The sequence below is a fragment of the Prionailurus bengalensis genome, chromosome A3 (genome assembly GCF_016509475.1).
Source record: "Prionailurus bengalensis isolate Pbe53 chromosome A3, Fcat_Pben_1.1_paternal_pri, whole genome shotgun sequence".
NCBI classification, from domain to species: Eukaryota; Metazoa; Chordata; class Mammalia; order Carnivora; family Felidae; genus Prionailurus; species Prionailurus bengalensis.
Genome location: NC_057354.1, coordinates 89560871 through 89567111, shown reverse-complemented (window position 1 = coordinate 89567111; position 6241 = coordinate 89560871).

Below are 6241 nucleotides of genomic sequence, written 5' to 3'. Positions count from 1 at the left end.
TCAGGGCTTGGCTTTTTGGGTTGTGGGTGGGAGCAATAGGGGTACAGAAACACAGTGGGGACAGGCCAGGGCTGCCTGAGGATTTTGTGGGAAGCCCCCTGAGGAAGGTGCAGACCCCAGGCTCCAGGAGGCGTCAGGCCATCTGGGAGGCCCAGAGGGAAGGGGAAAGGAAAGGATAGAAGAGCATGTGAGGGCAGGAAGTTGGACAGAGGGCATGGGTTGAACTTTACAGAAGGAACCCCCCCCCCCTTTACAGAAAAGTTGCTGAGCACTCACTAAGACCCCACTGCAAGGCACTTGAGTAGATAGGGATGTTGGTAGATCTCATACTGTTGCTATCCAGGGGACACAGAGGGGAGTGCAGGTGGGAGGGTCATTCTGGACTGCCTGGGAGCCCAGAGAGTCTTCATAGGGAGGAAAGATGTGAGCCAAGTACAAAGGTACCAATATCCACAGTATGTGTGGCACTAGCCCCAGGAATTCTGCCCCTTCCTAACTTCCCCACAGTCCCTCGGGGCCTGGCACTAGCCCCAGGAATTCTGCCCCTTCCTAACTTCCCCACAGTCCCTCGGGGCCAGGCCTCAGCCACCTCCTAATAGTTCTGGCCCCTCTTCTTCTAGGAAGCCCCCAGAATCCCTGGGGAAGTGAGGCCTGAACTCTTTTCCTGGACCTCTAAGCATCTTCCACCCCTGCAGGGAGAAGCTGATGGCCTCCCATGGCAGGGGGACCATGTTGTAGAGGTGAGGTCCACGGCTGGGGTCATGTCAACCCAGGTGCCAGCCCCAGCTTGGCCCCAGCATGAGTGTTTGACTTCTAGCCAGTCACTTCCTTTATTCACCCATTAATTTGGTCAGGTGTTTATGGAGCATCTTCTCCAACAGAGCCTTGGTGTCTTTAGCTATAAAATGTCAAGAACAAGCATCACTCGCTGGGCTGGTGTAAGGATTGGAGAGACCAGGTGAGGAATGCACCCCGACTCTTCACTTTTGCCTGCCAGGTGTCAAGAGAACGGCTGCCTCCCCTTACCTGTGCACTGGGCCCCTCTAGGAGGCTTGGGGAGGGGGGGCAGGAAAGGGATGGGGGCGGGGTCTGTTCTCAAAGTGATACTTCTAGGTCATGGGGCTTCTGGTCTCTGGGGAATTTCTTTGCTAACAGCCCCACTGGCCACAGCCCCCATCCGGGCGGAAATCCTTGACTCTCAGGACAGACACAAATCCCTCCTGGGAGCTGTTTGTTGTTTTTAGCTGGTTTGGGGGCTCAGCTCCTGCCCAGCCCGGAGATCATTAACACTCCAGGAATGTGGCCTCCCTGGCCCCATCCCCACCCGCTGGCCCCTAGGGCCTCCCTCCTCCCACTCAGGCCATGATTAGAAGGAAAGTCAGAATGCTAGGGGATGAGGACCGTGATGAGTGACTCTTTCTCAAGGCCCTGGGGTACCTGGGATAATTTGAAGAATGGAGCTCCCTCAGTCTTCCAGAGCTGCTGCTGCTCCTGCCATCTCACCATACCCCTGCCACTGATTAGCTCCTCAAACAGAAAAGTGTCAGACACTCCCGAAAGGCCTAACCCCCATGTGCCCTTGCATCCCTGCAGTACCAGGAGTCTCCTGGACAGTGGCTGAAAAATGTTCATTCACTTCTCACGTCCCACTCTGAGGTAGCCGCTGGCAACCTGATCTAAGCTCAGAGCCTGACTCCTTCCTGACAAGGACATCTTCTCAACCAGAGCAAGAATCTGGGGCCCCACCTCACCCCAGTTCCCTGGGCCTTGTGGAAGGGTAACGGGAAGGAAGGAGAAAGAGAAGGAAGACAAATGAGTGACAGAGGCACCAGGTGCCCCATGCAAATTCAGCGAGGAAATGAGGGAAGGAGGCTGCCCTCAGCCCCCTGGCCCCCCGAGCCAGTTCTCCTCTCCACACGGAAGCATGGCAGAGCGAAGGGCAGTACAACAGGGCCCTCACTCAGTCCAGGGGTGAACCGCACGAAGCTCAGCCTTAGGGAATGGGGTGGGGCAAGACAAGATGCTGGAAATAGAAGTGGGCCAGCTGCTGCAGGGCAAGGGGCAGCTGGGAGCCACTGGAGGCTTTAAGTAGGGAAGTGGATTCATCTGGCAACAGAATGGAGTGTATCGTAGACACAGGCAAGACTGCTGGCGAGACCAGGGGAGAGTCAAGGTGAGAGAAGACGGAGGCTAGACCAGGGGGTGGGAAGGTGAGGGAGAGAATGAAGAGATTCAGGATTGCTCAGCTCTAGGTGATTGGTGGTGGAGAGGGTGGCCGAGAGAAGTCAGAGATGGCCCCAGTTTCCTGGCTTAGGCAGCCGAGGACATGGATGGCGGTGCCGTTTCTCAGTTAAGGAACAGAAGGAAGAACAAATCTGCAGGCCTTCTGCTTCACAAGTTATTAGAGGTCCCTGTGAGGTACTCAAGTCGAGGTGTCGGGACAACCGGATGTGCTTGTCGGGAGCTCAGGAAGCAGGTGGAGACTAGATACGTAGCTTGGAGTGTTAGCCACTTACTGAGCACCTGGAGCTAAAGGGACCGTGGCAACCACCCAGGGGGAGTATGTGGGGTGAGAACAGGAAGACCTGGGAGAGAACCTCCAGGAACCCCCACCTCTGAGGCCTGGCCCAAGACAGGAGACTGCTAAAAAGCTCAGCCATAAAAAGGGTGTTATGGACTAAACTGTGTCCCCCCAAATTCAAATGTTGAAGCCCCGATCCCCCATACCTCAGAATGCGACTGTATTCAGAGGTAGGGTCTTTAAGGAGGTTATTAAAGTAAAACGAGTTCAGGTGGGTGGGTCCTAATGCAATACGACTGGTGACCCTGTAAGAAGAGGAAGTTTGGACACAGACGAACACAAAGCCAGCCATCTTCAAGCCAAGAACAGAGGCTTCAGAAGAAACCAACCCACTTTGAGCTGGTACTCTGAGCTTAGACATCCAGCCTCCAGAACTGTGAGAAAATGTACTTCTGTTGTGTAAACTGCCTGAGCACACTAATGCCAGGGGTAAGAGGAAGATGAGGAGAGCGTGGCACCCCAGAGGACAAGAGATGAGAATGCTTCCAGTAGGAGAGGCTGTGCACATACTGAATAGGTGCTGGGAGGTGAAGGAAGACGAAGACCAAGCACGTCCTTTGGAAGGACCTGGAGAGAATAGTCTCAGTGGAGGGTGGTCAGGTCAAAAGCCAGATCTCCATGGGCTGAGAAGTGAGTATGTCTCCGACTGGCTGCCAATGTACAATTAACTTGTAAAACAAAGGATTTCCAAGAGACTGGGTTGTGAGCTGGGCATTGAGACACGACAGTGGCTGCAGCATAATGTGGGGGCGAAGGGAAGGCTTCAGAAGGCACACTGGGGCTTGCGGACATTAATGGGTGAGAGGGGAGGAGCCTAGGGAGACAGGCAAGAGGAGTGAGATCTCCGGAGGGGGGCGGGCCGGGAGGAGAGAAGGGTCTCAGGGGTAACAGGAAGCAGGTGGAGAGGATGGGTTGGATGCAGGTAGTGTGGATCTGAGGGAGGGAGGTTGAAGGGTGAGAGACTAGCTTGCCTGGCCCCTCCAGGTATACTTTGCACCATTCTCTATCCGCTCTCTGTCTGGGAGGCCTACTCGTATGGACTTGCCATTGGGCAAGTTTGGGAGTCTCCAGTAGGAAACTGAGGATTCGAGGAGGGTGACACTGGGGGGTCGATTCTGCGGGCCTCCCCTGCATCATTGGGCCTCCCACTCACGAAGGCTGCGGCTCCTATCTGGGGCTATCTCCATCCATCTGTCCTCTTGAGTTCTGGTAACTGCTCCTGCCCCTGCCTCTTCGGGCCCCAGGGCTGTGGGCCATCGTCATTAGCCTTGTGGCGCTACAACATCTCTTGTCAGGTGTCTAAAATTCATGAATTGTTCCTTTATCCAACTCTCCTCAGACTGCCCCATTTGAAGGGACTACCTCTTTCTTCCTGGCCCCTGGTTGATATGAAGGTGTTCCCTTGCAGTGTTTCTCATTTTTTTCTGGAGATGGAAATAAGGTCCTCTGTTGAGGGTAAGCAGAAGAGGTTTGGGCAGAAGGGAGACTGTGTGAGACATCCCCTGTGGAGAATGGGAGTGGATTTATCAACAGGAGTGAGGCCTCAGCTGAGACTGGGACCTTGGACTCCAAGGGGTGCCATCCAGCACACTCGTGGGATGTCCTCACAGACGCGGCTGCAAGGGCAGGTGGGGAAACAGGTTCAGGCAAGTTTGCAGGTGCCAGGCAGGTGCAACAAGGAACAGTGGGACCAGGGGATGTCAGAGAGACAACAGAGGGGCCCGTGGCCAGGAGCGCGTTATGAGGCCAAAGCATGGACATAGGCGACGACTGAACGAGTGAGCGGCAAGAACGTGTGGTTTGATAGGGAAGGACATCTGAAGGTGCGGGTTGAAAGAAGGGGTCACGTGACTGTGGCCTCGCATAAGCCCTGAGAGTGAGTGGTGATGAGGGGAGTAGGAAATGAGGGCCTGGGGTGCCGGGTGGGTTGTTCATGGAGACCCCCAGGTCTCGGGGAGACAGGAAGACCATGAGCTGGTAACCACAGTCTGACAACTGAGGGGGTACGACTGGGACAGGCAGCAACCCCGCCCACGTGCACAGCCGCACGCCCACACACACCCACACAGTCACACTCGCGCACACACGCCCACAGCCCTCCCAGACACTCCCAGACACCCTCACATGCACTCACCCTCACACACACCCCAGACAGCAGATGGGGCGCTCGGGTAATTGGTTAAACCTGTTCCCGATGTCTGGCTCCGCATTGGCAGCGCCTGTCTGACAGGAAAGCTGGCTGGGCCTGCACCACTCAGCCTGCTGGCCTCCCCGCCCCTCCCCCTACGGGGCTGCCCGAGAGCAGGGGCTCCAGGAGAGGCCTGTGGGGGGTGGGGTGGGGGTGCCGCCTGGCTCCCTCCTGGGCAGAACCCAGTTGACGAGGTGAGGGTTCCACATAGTCCCACGGGAAGCAGTCACAGCACCCATGAGGAGGAGCTGGTGACAACCAAGTGCAGAGATGCTGAGAGCACCAGCCATGCCGCTGCGGAGCCGTGGGGACTAATCTTGGAAAGTTCTGCGGACCGGCAGAGTGTAAAGATCATTCCCCGAAGCTGAGGTGCGTGGCTTGGGCCACAAGAGCGAAGAACCTGCGTTCCCGCTACTTAAGTCACATGCAACATGGGGTTCTTACGGGCGTCATCAGTACCTCAGCCCATCTGACTCTGCAGGGCCTGGGAGGCCAGCCCAGCTGAGGCGATGTGACATAGCCAGGCTCTCTCGCGGAAAGCCTGGCCAAGCAGCCCCTGTCCACCTGTCCTCACCCCTGCAGGGCCCTGATCTCCAAGAGGAAGGAGCAGTCGAGGGAGGGCCGGGAGCATCATTCCTCGGCTTCTTCTCCCCTTCCCGGCTGCATCTGTGTCTCTTCGAGAGAAACTTTGGTTTGTTCCCTGGAGAGGGCCCAAAAACTCCCAAATTAGCAAACCTGGCAAGCCGGCAGCTCAGAAAATAGTTCATCCTGATTCCATGTTTTTCAGGCTCACAGAAGCCTTTATTAATGAAGTCACAACACCAATATTTACCGTCTGCAGGGAGAGGCACAACACGGGGGGGTGGGTGGGAGTGCAGTGGGGACTCCCGGCCCGCCCCTTGCAGGCCTGGCCTAGGAAGATTGGCAGGTTTCCTTGGGTCCTTTCCAGCCCTTTATCTGGATGACAGGGGCTGCTCTGCTGTGATCCTCGTGTACCTCCTCCCCCACCAAGTGACAGAATCTTGAGAGGAACAGCTCGCCCATTCCCCTGCCCCCACTGGTGCCAAAAGAATGCCTCCCCTTCTCACCCTCACCCCACCTGTGTGGACATGCTCCCCAGAGGTTATCCACCTGCTTGGCAGTGAGAGTGTCCACCCCAAGGTGAGGACTTTCAAGATGCCAGGAATGTGTTTCCTGGCTGATGGGGTGCAGAGGGGCACTGAGATGGGAGAAAGCCCTTTGGTTTCTAGCATTGACTGGACCCAAGTGAGATGCTGACAGGCTCAGCAAAAGGACCTTCTGTGCTTGGATCCCTGCATGGGCCCCAGGCAGCAAGTCTTCAACATTGACTTCAACATTAAGCCCCCAACACATTCCAGGAGCCTAGAGAAGCATAAGTAAAGGCACAGCACAGGCAAAACCCATGGCTCACTGGGGGACAGGGGTGACATGGATGAGACTGAAGCCAAGGG